This window comes from Peromyscus californicus, unplaced genomic scaffold, assembly GCF_007827085.1.
Source record: "Peromyscus californicus insignis strain IS unplaced genomic scaffold, ASM782708v3 Scaffold_8__1_contigs__length_139910024, whole genome shotgun sequence".
NCBI lineage: Eukaryota > Metazoa > Chordata > Mammalia > Rodentia > Cricetidae > Peromyscus > Peromyscus californicus.
In genome coordinates, this window is record NW_026294606.1 from 20,198,784 (window position 1) to 20,212,798 (window position 14,015).

Sequence of the window (14,015 nt, forward strand, 5' to 3'; positions counted from 1 at the left end):
AGTATGTGTCTTGTAAGCATGGAGATCTGCCTCTAATCCCCAGCACCCACATTAAAATAGCTGGGTGTGACAGAGTGCACCTGTAATCCCAGCACTGGGGAAGGGAGAGACAGGCAAGTCCCTGGGGCGCGCGCATGCGTGTACACACACACACACACACACACACACACACACACACACACACACACACACACACACACGACATGCAGGGGAAGATGATATGCTATAAACAGAGTTAGTCCAGACAGACAAGGCATGCCCATTAAGGGCACTGAGGGACAGTGCCCCTTGCAGAGTCAACAGTGACACAGCAGTAGAGAACTGGAGATGGTACATGCTGCTCCCACGCTTGCCAGCACTTACAGAGTGCTGGCCATAGGCAGCTGTGTTTCCAAGAGCTTTACAGGAAATAAGTCACCTGATGCTCTTGATGAGCATGGAACCCTGAACAGGGATGTGGAAGTTTAGTTCTGTCACAGGCTTTCACCCTAGTCTTCCAGCATAAAGACCTTGTTACATTAGACAGGTGACAAAGCCTGTGTGTATTTTCAGGCCCTGTGTAACTCAGGATGCAAGTTATTACCGGCTGACCTAGAGAAAGGACCCTGGGCTCTGGAGACCTCAACCTTGTCTTATCCAACACAGCAGGAGCATCAGGCTGTGAGTCCCTCTGCCCACATACCTGCTTTTCACTGTTTCCTTCTCAGTGGCTTCTAGAACATCTATGTCCCAGATCCTCCTTGAAGGCTGAGATCCCAACTTTTTGGGTTCAATTCCACTTCTTCCTGTTGTATCTTGTATTGCCCAACACCCCGGCCTGGTCTTCATTCCCCTCTCTCTTCCTCTGGCTCTCCTGTCATTAACAAAACTCCCCAGACCCTTGCAGAGCCCTACAGCAGAACTGTCCCGAGAGAGAAGCAGTGGATTTAATAAGCTTCCCCTTAAATGGCCTCAATCCCTTCCAGTTGATTAGGGGAGAAAACAAGGATGGACTGCAGGACAGTTGCTGTGCGGGAGGCGAGGGAGGGAGAGAGAAGAAAGGAAGTCTCCCAGATCCCGGGCCTCAGGGACCAAATTAAGAAAGCAGCACCACTTATTCAAAATCAGATGAATGTCAGCGGAGTGTTTGTCAAACAAACTTGTCATTATTTGTCACAATTTGAGGACGTATCCGTCAGTCGTCACACTGGAGCATGTAACAGCTATTTATAGCTGCCAGCCGAGAGTTTTAACTCATGCAGGGCCAAGGCTCCACGGTATAAACAGATTTATTTATAATGATTGCGTGGCTATAAATAGTTTGGTTTGGTGAGTGTCGAAGAACAGCTCTGGAATGTTCTGCTGGTGCCAGCGGCGCGAGGGCTGACAGCAGGGAGATGCATCGTGGTTTTTTTTTCTTCTTCTTTTTCTTGGAGACTCTTTCTGGATGTCCGTGGTCAGGGTATACCCCTTCCTCAGTGTTCCCCTTTGGAAGGGGAGCAATGCTCCTCAGCGTTTCCAGGAGATGGTACAAGTTACTCACTTAATTAACATCTGCCCCAAGATCCTCTTTTGAAAGGGAGCCCAGTCCAGGGCTTTGCCTCCTTTGTGCCTATTCATGGACAATGAACTAATTACAGACTCTTTTCTCCCGCAGGGTTGCGGGGGTGGGGGCGGTGGGGGGTGGTTATCCTGTTATTCCAGTGAGCAGGGCAGCTCTCCAAAGGGTTGTGTATAGCTTCAGACTTAATTTGAACGACAGTGTCCTCTCTTCCACAATAAGAGTTTATCAGAAATTTACTAGTTTCTTATGTCAGTAGAACCTAGGTTAGGGGGAAGGGTGGGAAAGGGGGATGTACCAAGGAGAGGGAAGGGAGTGTGTACACATAAATTGTACTTGGAAAATACATAGGTCCACCGATGTAAAACCTGATGATTATAGCGTTTGGCACAGGAGCAGTGACCATCCACTGTTGGGCCTCTACCCCTGCCATGTGGAGGTTTCTGGTTTCCTACGTCTTCCCAATTCCACCGGCCAAAAGTGCTCATATGGCTGGACTCAATCTTATTTTGCATTTTTTTTCCCAAAAAGAAAAGGTGTGTCCATGAAAAAGAATTTATTGGATCTTAATTTGCAAGATTAGTTCTGGTTCATTTTATTGCTGTAATTTAATACTCATAATGATTTTCTGACACATATGTTTTAGCAGCAAGAGCTACTTCCTATTCATTTTTCATTTCGATACAGCTAAAGTAGATTAGGCGGGATGGCACACGTCAGGGAGTGTAGCACCCGGAGAGAAACTGGCATCACACTACTGCTGTGGCTCCAAGCCAGCAGCGAGGCTCAGCTGGGCACTGGGGATGGGACAGCATAAGCAAGAAGTCCAACTTCAAGAGCTGTTGCTTTGTTTATATTTTCTATTTCCTTCCGGTCATCATCTACATCATCATTGTTATCATCATCATCAATACTGTACTTCTTTGTCTGAGGATGCGTGTGAGTCGGGCTCTATCTAGTTAAAAGCCACTTCAACACCTCTGCAGGTGATATAGGTCATAGGTTCAAACTGATAGTTTGGTTCTCTGGATGTCAAAGAATGACTCCCTGGAAGGTTCTGCCAAAGCCAGCGTCAGGGCTAGTAGAAGTCATTAACAGAGAGATGGATCCTGAGAGCGTTTGCCTCTTTTCTGGAACCCCAGTGTTGTAGGATCCAGAGGGAGACCTTCCCATTCTGACCCTAGTGCCAGGTGGCAGGGCCCATTCAAAGAAAATCAAATTCCTCACTTGAATCTCACAGGTAATGTCCTTTTGTTTCTGCACGGACACCTCCTCCCATATGTCGCAGGCTCTCTCCGTGTTTGTAGAGAGTGAAAGCAGGTTTCGCCTCTTCTGGAATTTGACAGTCTCTCTGGGAACTTAAGTTGTGCATTTAAAAAGGGTGCCCAAGGCCAAGGTATAGGAAATCCAAGGGCATAGTGTGAATTGAGTTGGATGGCCAGGTGGGCAGTTCCACCAAGTGGAGTCCTCATTTATTTTGGGAGGAGCTCTCACCATATATGCTACGAAGACTAATCTAACCTGCTATGAGTCCACCTTGCAGGGAGCTGAAGGGGAGACTGTGTACAGCAGATGGATGCTGCATCAACTTTCTCCTGCATTCTTCCAGTTCCCCTCAGACTTCGTAGAGACTTCATACCTTCATACCTATTTTTTTTTTTTTGGTTTGTTTTTTGTTTTTGTTTTTTCGAGACAGGGTTTCTCTGTGTGGCTTTGCGCCTGTCCTGGAACTCACTCTGTAGACCAGGCTGGCCTCGAATCTGCCTCCTGAGTGCTGGGATTAAAGGCGTGTGCCACCACCGCCCGGCCATACCTATTTTTAAAGATAATTTTCACTCTTTTTTTTTTTCCGAGACAGGGTTTCTCTATGTAACAGTCCTGGCTGTCCTGTAACTCCCTTTGTAGACCAGGCTGGCCTTGAACTCACAGAGATCTGCTTGCCTCTGTCTTTTGAGTGCCCGGATTAAAGGTGTGTGCCACCACTGTCCAGCGTGCCTGCTTGCTTGCTTGCTTCCTTCTTTCCTCCCTCCCTCCCTCCCTCCCTCCCTCCCTTCCTTCCTTCTTTTCTTTTTTGAGAAGGGTTCTCAATGTTTAAAACAGGACAGATATTTCCATGCTGCTGACAACATATTCATGTTATCAAGCAAGTCGTTTCATGGAGAATTTCTGTGTTTAGTTGGTGTTTAGTTGGTAAAAACACCACTAATTTGTGCCATACAAAATGTGAGTCTGATTCAGCCTATGGCGAGCACTTTTGTTTATTTTTCTTTCTAACAGTTGCCCCTCAATGCAGCTGAGGAAGGTATGCTATGAGAGCAGGGAGCCCCTGAGGATCTTCTTGAGGTAGCTGTTAGGATGTTCTACACCATTTCTCTTCTCAACAGAGGAGGGAGAAGAGCTGAGGGTCTCAGGGCTTCCTCAGCATCATTAGACGTTCAAGAGACAGAGTTAGGAAAGAACTATTGTCTCTTTCTTCACAGGGAAAAAAATTTGTACTTGCTAAAAATGGACAGATGTGCCCTTATAAGGGTTCATCATCGTGACTCAAGATAAAGGTTCTGCGGGCAGGCAAGAATATGGCTCTGAAACTTTTGATCTTTCTTTCTTTCTTTCTTTCTTTCTTTCTTTCTTTCTTTCTTTCTTTCTTTCTTTCTTTCTTTCTTTTCTTTCTTTCTTTCTTTCTTCCTTCCTTTCTCCCTCCCTCCCTCCCTCCCTCCCTCCCCCTCCCTCCCTTCCTTCTTTCCTTTCTTCCTTCCTTTTGGTTTTTTCTCCTTTTCTCCCTTTGAGAAAATGGACAAGGGTGTTGTGTATGTGTCTCACTCATTTACTTCATCTTATTTTTTGAGACAGGACTCTCACTGAACCCAGAGCTCACTAATCCACCTAGATTGGCTGGCCGGCGATCCCCAGTGCGGGGATTACAGGCACATGCTGCCTCTCCTGGCTTTTTAACGTGGGTGCTGGGGTTCAAACTCAAGTCCTCATATGTGAGCAGCAAGTACGTTCCCCTCTAAGCCACCTCTCCAGCCTCCGTGGTTCTTCTTTCTTCTTGGTGGGGGTTTGCTGGCAGGTAAATCCCACTTCTGCTAATTTACCCTCCATTTTCTCTTCCATAAAACAGGGAGGAAAATAATTGACAAAATAGCAGTGGTCCCGGGAGGGTCGGATGGAGCAGCAGAGGCCACGTGCTGGGTCCTGGCACGTGGTTGGTGGTGAGAAGAAAATTTAAAAAGTAAAGTGAACCAAACACCTCATTACTTCCAAATGAGGCTCCAGGCTCCTCCAGCCTGGCAGGATCTGTCCCAGAGATGTTCCTGGGGACACTGAGAGGAACACAGGAGCCCTGTTCACGAGCAGACTTGGGCACACACAGCTCTGATAGCTGGGTGGGGCCCAGTGAAGGGACAGTGGAGGTCGAGCCCCGTCCAGCAGACAGCGTGAGTGAGAGGGATCCCGCGTGGTGAGAGGGCTCAGGGAGCGTGTCTGCGTGGTTGTGTTAATTGCTCTCACTGGTGTGGCGAATATCTGAGAAGGCCTGTCTGAAGAAGGAAAGATTTATTTGGCTTATGCTTTCAGGCCAGGGTGGCTTGGGACAAGGGCAAGCGTCACGGCCGAAGGTGTGACTGCAGGTAGAAGAAAGCTGGTCACATCATGGCCTGCAGGAAGCAGGCACAGAGGTTTGGTGGCAGGATACACCCACCCTTGACAGCAAGACTTCCAGGACCTACTTTCTCCAACCAGACCCTATCGCCTACTGGCTCATTCTGCTATGAACTGATAGATTAATCACTGATGAGGTGAGGGCCTCCTTATCCAATCCCCTCTCAATAGTGCCACCAGCTGGGGATGAAACATTCGATCATGAGCCTTTTGATGCTGTCACAGAGGTGGGTCCCACTTGGGAGCTTGACCTGCCCCCATTGGAGGTGGTGCTTGGCTCCAGGTGGAAATCCACTCCATCACAGGGACAGCCAGACTGTCTGGCTGTGAACACAGGTGCGTGTGATCTAATCCGAAGTACAGGCGTGGGTAGTTGGTACACAGATGAGAGACTTACAGAAATTCATTTGAGAGGGAGCTATTTATAGGAGACTATTTCTGGTAGGTCAGGTGAGTGGGGACTTAGTCTATTAGAGCTGGGGGCTGTTGTCTAATCACGCGATCCATATGATTTCACACTCCTATCCTGGGAAAGACTCTTTGCACATGAAATTATCCCATGTAATCCACCAGCAGCCTGTGAAGTTTCCACGGTACTTTACAGATCAGGATGATAGAGGCCCACGAGATTTAAATCACACGCTTAGAGTCACAGATCAAAGTGAAGCCTCGCAGGATAACGGACAGCACTGGCTTCAAATGTCTTCAGACACCTCTAATTCTTAACTCTCCCCTCCTGTGATTTTGCTGGTGGCGTGGTAGCTTTGATTTCCTGGGAGATAAATCATGGCTTCAGTGTGTCTTAGCAAGTGGCCCAGTCTGGTGCCAGGCTTCCATGCATTCCTGCCTTGCCTACGACACCACCAGCCTCGAGATACGGGCCAGGACCACAAACTGCTTGTGCCTCAGTTTCCTCATCTGCAAAGTGGGTTTATGAGTGCTGTCTTCATCCCTTTGACTCGCTGTAACAGAATTCCTGAGGGTAATTTATAAGGAAGAAGAAGAAGTTGTTTCCTGTAGTTCAGGAGGTTGGGAGATTTAACAGCATAGCCCTGACATGTGCTGTGGTTTTAGAAATGTCCCCAGAGTCTGTGGTCTATAGGCTTGGGTGGGAGCTTGTGTCTGAATTTAGAGATGATGGAACCTCTAGGAGGTGGATCCCAGTGTAGGAAAGGAGGTTACCGAGGGGGTGTCCAAGGACAAAGGACCCCAACCTTCTTCCTATTTCCCTTACAATTTTCTGGTTGCCCTGAGAACAGACCTCCTGCACAAGACATTTTGACTGTGGTATGTTGTGGAATATTAGTTTAAGATGTGTTACATTTGTTTATGCTGTGGAATATTTGTTTAATGATGCAAAGATGTGTTGCATTCTTTTATGTTGCATTTGTTTAACTCTGTAAAGCTGTGTTACTTTGTTTGTCTAAAACACCTGATTGGTCTAATAAAGAGCTGAACAGCCAATAGCAAGGTAGGAGAGAGAAATAGGCCAGGCAGAGAGAATAAATAAAAAGAGAGAGAAGAGGAGGAGGATGCCAGGGGCTAGCCACACAGCCAGCCATGGAGTAAGAAGTAAAGAAAAACATAGAATAAAGAAAGGTAAAAAGCCCAGAGGCAAACATAGTTAAAGAAGAGAAACAGGTTAATTTAAGTTAGAAAAGCTGGCTAGAAACAAGCCAAGCTAAGGCTGAGCATTCATAATTAAGAATAAGTCTCTGTGTATTTATTTGGGAGCTGAGTAGCGGGCTCCTAAAGAGTAATAAAAACCAATTACAGTGGTATGTGATACTGCCACAGGCCCAAGTGTCAGTGTTCTTTAACCATAGACTGAAACTGTTAAAGTCGGGAGCCAAGATAGCATGTCCCCCATATAAGCTGGTTATCTTAGGTCTTTTGTCAGAGCAATGGAAAGGCTGACTTACATGGTTAGGAGGACCCTCTCTTTTTCCTCTTTAAGAAACTCGTACTCAATGGGACCCCACTCTCATGGCCTCCTGAATCCAGTCTTAATGATGCCCCTCAAGCCTTCACCTTCAAATACCACCAGTACACGAGTTACATTCCCAGCACATGAATTTCTGGGGACATGTTTAAACTACAGCAAGGGTATTAGTCAGAATTCTCCAGAGGGACACGAAGAGGAGAGGGGCATTTCTCTTGAACTGGTTCCTAGGTAGAAATTCTGAGATCTGCAGGGTGGATGAACGGGCTGGACATCCAGCAAAGGGCTGAGGTTAGCAGTCCAAATGCAAAGATCAGGAGCCGAGTTTCCATTTCCTCCAGGGGTCCCAAGGGTTCTGGGGAAATTTGGTTCTTTTTCCTTAAGGGTTTCAGCTGACTGAAGGAGACTCTTCCACATGCAGGGTAATCTATTTTACTCAAAGGTTTTGAAGTTAATCTCACTCCAAAATTAACTCCATACCTGGATCTAAGCAGGTGTTTGACCAAGTATGTGGATACTGTGCTGGGTTGGTGCACTGGATTAACCAGGACCTGTGGCTGATAAGATCTACTTTCTAAGACTTATGTATGGATCACCTGAGCTGATATACATACAGAGAATTTAGTGAATATGTTCTCACTAAGTTTATCCATCTTTCCTTCGGGAAATGGACACTATCTCTTGCTGTGGCTGTGATGAGTCCTTAGTGTCAAATATTCCTGGTCAGCAGAGTTCTCTTCTTTGACCTTCTCCTTGTAGCTGCAAGAATCCGAAAGCTTCCTGTGTGGCCAGCCGGGTGGGCAGAGCCCGAGTTCTCCTGGTACTTCTACACACCAGGCTGCTAGGCATGGCTTTTCACCGGGGTCCTCAGAGAAGCCCAGGGGGAGAGATGCTGTAAGGAAGGGCAGCTGAGGACAGATTCCCTGGGAACTTGGTTGTTGTTTATACCTTGACAGGAAGCAAACATCCTGTTTAATTTCCCTGGCAGAGAATGCTTTGCAGGATGGCTCTTGGCCTGACAATCGTCTGTCCCTGTTGTATCCCTAGCCTGGAAGGATTGTCCCCAGAATGGGCCTTTCTACTCCTCAGCCCCTTGTCGCCTGCCTCCCCCTTAACTCCAAACTGGGTTCTATCTCTCTGGGACAGCTGTCCTCTGGCTGGCCTCTCCCTACCTGACCGAGGGAGATACCTTTGAGAGTCAGGCTGCATGCAGCATCTGTTTAGAGACAGGGCAATTTTCATTTGGCCTTAGGATTAAAAAGAGGGCTAAATGCAAAAGATTTGAGAGGACAATGGAGAAGAAAGGCTGGGGAAGGAAGAAGCCAAAAGAAGGGGTGGGTTCCAGGGAGCGGGGGCTCAAGACACCCGTGAAAGAATCAACCCAGCTTTCATCTCCAAGTCTGATCTGTTTTGTGAACCCTAATGGGAAAGGTCATGAATTTTAAAACATGTCTCTCTAGCCGACAGCTCCAGTCATAAAACCAGCCCTGTCTGAAGCTCAGCTGCCACTGGAGGCTGGGCCCAAGGAATCTGCAGACAGGGAGGCAGGCGAGTGCAGGCCCCTGTCAGGAAGTCAGAACAGGCCAGTCTAAAGATGTCGGCTTGGGCAGGCTCCCAGCTGCACTCAGTTCAGGTCTCCAGGCCTGGCATCACGCTGGTGCTCACTGCTATCAATGGCAAAGCCACACAGACACCTGCCGTATCCCCTGCTCACTGCGCTGACTTCCGAGGTTTGGGAAGGCAGCAGACCCACTGGAGACTGCTCTTTCTCACTAGGGTCATGAGGATAGGCCAGTTTAAGAGATCAAGGGGACCCCTCTTCAGGAGCTCTTCCCAAAGGGTGAGTCTGCAGACTCCCAGAGCCTGCAGCTAGCAAATTTGCTGATGGACTGGACCTCTGGGAGGGCTGTCACGGTGGCCCCAGTGTTTTCCGGGATTGAAAAAGCCATGGTGGTCTTTGTCCTGAGGGCAGTAGGAAACTGCCAGTGTCTCTTTATCTGTGAAAAGTGTCTGCTTTTGCTTTGTTCTAGTTAAGACAGGGGCTTACTATGTAGCCCAGAGGGGCTATCCTCCTGCCTCAGCCTTCTAAGTCCTGGGATTACAGGTATGTACTATGTGCCTGACCAAAAAAAATTCACACTCTTGCAAATATAATCTGTGTTACAGGGAAAGTCTTAGAGGGTGCACTGTACAATATAGCCACACTTTATATAAGGAAAAGACTTTATCACAGAAAAACATACGAGATACAAGATTTACAATTTTAACCATTTTAAGTGCACATTTGAGAGACACTAAACACACTCCGACCCTGAAATCAACCAAGAGATAAATCACTGGACACACTGGTAAGGGATTTTCTTAATCAGGATGCATGAAGTGGAAGGTTCCATGTCAGTGTGGGTGACAGACAGCTCAGTGTGGGTGACAGCCAGATAAAAAGAAGTCCCGGGGAAAACTTTTGAGTTTTGCCTGCCTGACTTCTGGTCATGCTTGCAGGTTCACTCACCCTGTTCTATCTTGTTGAGTTCATCTGCTCTGTTGCCGTTCTTCTCTATCTTTCTAACCTGGACTGAAGACCAGCGGCTCTCCAGGAATCTTCCAGGCTTCCAGCATCCAACTGGGATTGTCCAGCTATCTGGCCTCATAGACTGAACAGCTACAGGGTTCTCAGGCTCTCCAGCATGAAGATCACCATTGTTGGACTACCCAGACCATTTCGTGTAAGCCCATCTAATAAATTCGACTTTACTGTGTATCATTCTGTCAGTTCTGTCCCTCAGGTGAGGACACGGATTACACAGAATCTGCCCTTTTGTGATCGGCTTGCTTTCCTTCATATGTGAATGACTTCACTCCATAAGATGTTACGACATCCTCAAGTTTGCTCCAGTTGTAGTATACTTTTTAAAATTGTGGTAAAATTATATACACACACAAGGTACTGTTTATCCTTTTGATCTTTGTGAGTGTATGATTCAGTGACTCTCCAGACAGCTACAGCGCTACGTGACTATCAGCTATAAAACTCTCATTGTCCCTAGCAGAAATGATACACCCACAAATGGAAATTCCTCACTTCGTTCTCTCCCCTGTCCCTGGGAACCTCCATTTTATTCTTTACCTATGTGTCTGCCTACTGTAGATTCCACAGATTATCTTTTTCACTTGGGGCTCAGATTGAAACAGAATGGATTTGGAAAGTGCCCTCAGAGGTCAAGACCTGCACACAGTGTCACTTCATTGGAGATGGGTCCTCATGGTTTGCTGTAGAGAGCCATCTGAGGCAGGCTGACCCCAAGCACCACAGAAGACATGCTCTCTTGGGAACTGACTGTCTGGGATAGATTTGTTGAGCTGTGGACAGGGTTGCAGGAACCAAAAGAGGCCCTTGGGAGATGTGTTTTGATTCCATCTCCAGAGAGCAGCCTCTAAAACTCAGCTCTTCACCTAGCCTCAGTGCAGAAAGGGACAGCCAGGCAGGACTGCCGTCTTGCTGGCTGCCTTGGCTCTTCTTATCATGGGAACAGACAATTTTCTCTGAGTTTGAGAATCAGCTTTTCCACTTACATGACACCTGGAGTCAGCTGCATGTTCAGTTCTTACCTCTGAAAAATGAGGATGACCAGAACAGCCCCCTCCTAGGTACAGATGAGCAACTGAGATGTTGTTGGTTTATTGCTCTGGTGACAGGATTTCCTGAGGCTTGACAGGACTACAGAACTGGGGAGTGTGAGCTCACCCGTGGTGACAGAGTCTTAAGATACACCCTAGTTTGTTCATTACTGAAATCTGCCTATCAGTAAGTGAAAGACTCCCCTCCCCCAGCTTTTCTAACCCTTCTGACACTGTGACAAAGTTCATGCTCAAAAAAAAAAAAAAAAAAAAAAAAAAACCCACCCAATTGAGTTACCAAGCAAATAATCTCATAGTATTGTAATGAAGCATTCCATTTTGTGTTGGACTGTAGTCACAGCTATCCTGGGGTGCATGGGGCTCTGAATCACAGGTTGGATGTGCCTGAAAGATTTAAAATCCATGAGACAGCTGGACCTGGTGGTACAGGCCTGTGATGAAGGCTGAATGAAGCAGGGGTCACGAGTGCATGACCGTCTTGGGCAGCCTACTAAGATCCTGTTTTTTGTTTTTGTTTTGTGTTGTTTTATAGACAATATCTCAATATGTTGTCCTGGCTGGCCTGGAACTCAGTAAGCAGACCAGCTTGGCCTTGAACTTGTGATAATCCATTTACTTTGGGATTGCAGGTGGGAGTAACCACACCCTGCTCTGAGGTCCTGAGTAAGAAGTAAAAAGAGGGTGGAGCATGAAACTCAATGGTAGAGTGGTTGTCTGCAGGTGTGGCTCAGTCCCCAGGGTTCCTTCCAGTGTCTTCCAACTCCAATCCACTCGGCAATCAAGTTCACGTGGGCTGGGCTCCTAATAAAGACATGTGACTGGCCTGGGAAGCCTTATAGTGAGGACCTGCTCCCTGCCATAGACATCTGTCTGCATATCCCTAGTCTGCCCAGGTGGGAACAGCTGCTTTTTCACCAGCAATGGGTCCCAGGCATACTCCTCCTGGACCCAGGCAGTACTCCTCCTGGTCTTGGAGGAGGGAGGATTCTCTTCCCTTAGGGTTGCTCAGGATAGCCAGATATTCAGATACAGTCACAGGAGGGCAGCCTCTTTGCAGGCCCGGAGCTGTCACCTTTTCAATGCTTTGGAAATAAAATTCCATCCTCTGGTCCCATTTCCCCAGGCTGGAGTCTGTCTCCAAAGCCTCCTGGATCCCTTTCTACCGCCTCCCACAGGTTAACCATAGATTTCCATCCTCAGCAGATCTCAAAGCCAAAGCCTGTGGTCTCGGTCCCTTGCTCTCAGGTGGTAGTGCGGTTCATGTACACATTCACACAGCCCCCAGGCTCCAGTTAGCAAGGGGCGTGTCGGGGAGGGAGATGAGCGTCCATCTGCCCACGGACCGCAGGTGGGTGGATTAATTAATGATTATAGACTACTTTGAAAGTTGTGGGACTAATTATTTAGCCAGTTCCCTCCCTCCCCACAACTCCCCTTGACAGCTTTTTGTCTCTCCCTCATGGGGTGTCCTTTGAAGTGAATGGGAGAGGATGAATTGAGGGTCAGTTAATGGGGTTGGCCACTGCAGATGGCTGGCTCGAGAGAACTGTCCGGATGCGGTGCCGCTGCAGGAGGCTGCAGGAGGCTATTCTCCGCCTAGACCCAGCATGATGAGGCTCTCTTGATTGGAATTGGCTAAGAATCCCAGGCAGCCATTGCTGCCCAGCCTCCCACCAGGACAAAACACACGCTGTTCTTCATCAGCTTTGAGGTCACCTAAGGCCCTTGGAGTTCTGGGGTTTGTTTCCAACTTGGATGTGAAGTCACTCACCTATTGATTCTTTCTCCTCTTTCCCGGACCCCAGCTTCACTGGAAGAGCCTGTAGTTACTGCTCCCCTCCCTATGTCATACCACTGAAACCTCTAATCTGAAACCCCCAAACGCAAGGCAATATGAAATCTCAAACTTTCTGAGCATCATGTTAGCACTTGGTAAACATTTCAAATTTGGCTGGACATACACATGTAACCCCAGCACTGAGAAGGCAGAGGTAGGAGGGTCACAAGTTCGAGGCCAGCCTAGACTAAACAGAGAGATTCTGTCTTGAGATGGTTGGTTTTTACTGTTACCTTGAGACAGACCTAGCGTTAACTGGGAAGAAGGAGCCTCAACTGAAGAATTGCCTCGATCAGACCAGGGACCATGTGGGTGGCACCACCCCTAGGCAGGTGGGCCTGGGCTGAATAACTGAGCATGAGCTGGAGAGCAAGCCAGCAAGGGGTGTTCTTTCATGACTTCTGCTTTAGTTCTTACTTAGCTTCCTGCCCTGACTTTCCTCAGTGATGGCTTGTGACCCGGAAGCAGAAGATGAGCAAAACCCTTTCCTCCCCAGCTTGCTTTCGGTCAGAGCGCTTTGTCATAATAACAGAAGCAAACTAGAACATGTTTCAAAAACAATAAACAAGTAAGCAAAACCCCTAACAAAGTAACACACACACACACACACACACACACACACACACACACACACACACACACCTGCAATCTCCACCCTTACCCCAGGTAACAAGGATGGGGAGATGCACCCTTGTGGTAGAACATTTGTCTAGCATCCCCAAGTCCTAGGTTCAACCTCCAGCACTTCAATAAATGAATGAATATTTCAAATTACTGAGTCTTTGAGATTCCAAGTTTTCAGATCATATTTCACAAATAACCAGAAGTTTAAAAATTTTGAAATGTAAAATGTTTCTGATCCCTAACATTTTGAGTAAGAAATCTTCAACCCATATCATGTGAGAGAGAAATGATCCTAAGCCACCACAGCGGTGGGTGCAGGCTGCCTTGTGGGTCGAGAGGGGTACACTGTTTCCGTCCTTATTAGCAGTAGGAGTACATTCCCACATCTCTGACCTGTCTTCCAGACTGGGTCTTCTATGCTTCTGTGTCTGTATCAAAAAAGGAGAAGATGAAACCTGGCTTACTTCAGTTCTTCTAGTCCATCGTGTTCACTGAAAAGCTCCTCCACAAAGGAGATGTTTCAGACCGGAGATGACACCCATACTGCAGCTCTGTCTAGTCTAGTCAGGAGGAGAGCGTGAAACTCCATAGATGCGGCAGAGGAATGCTCTGAGTGATTGTTTTGCAATTTGCTCGACATCAACCAGTAGACTGGCCCTTTGCCTGTCCTTGCCTGAGGATGTTTTCCGGGCACAAAAACAGAAGCTGCTTGAAGTCAAAGGCTTTTGTAAAAGTTCTAAGCTCTTTGAATCAGGGATGTTAGGGGTCCCAGAGGT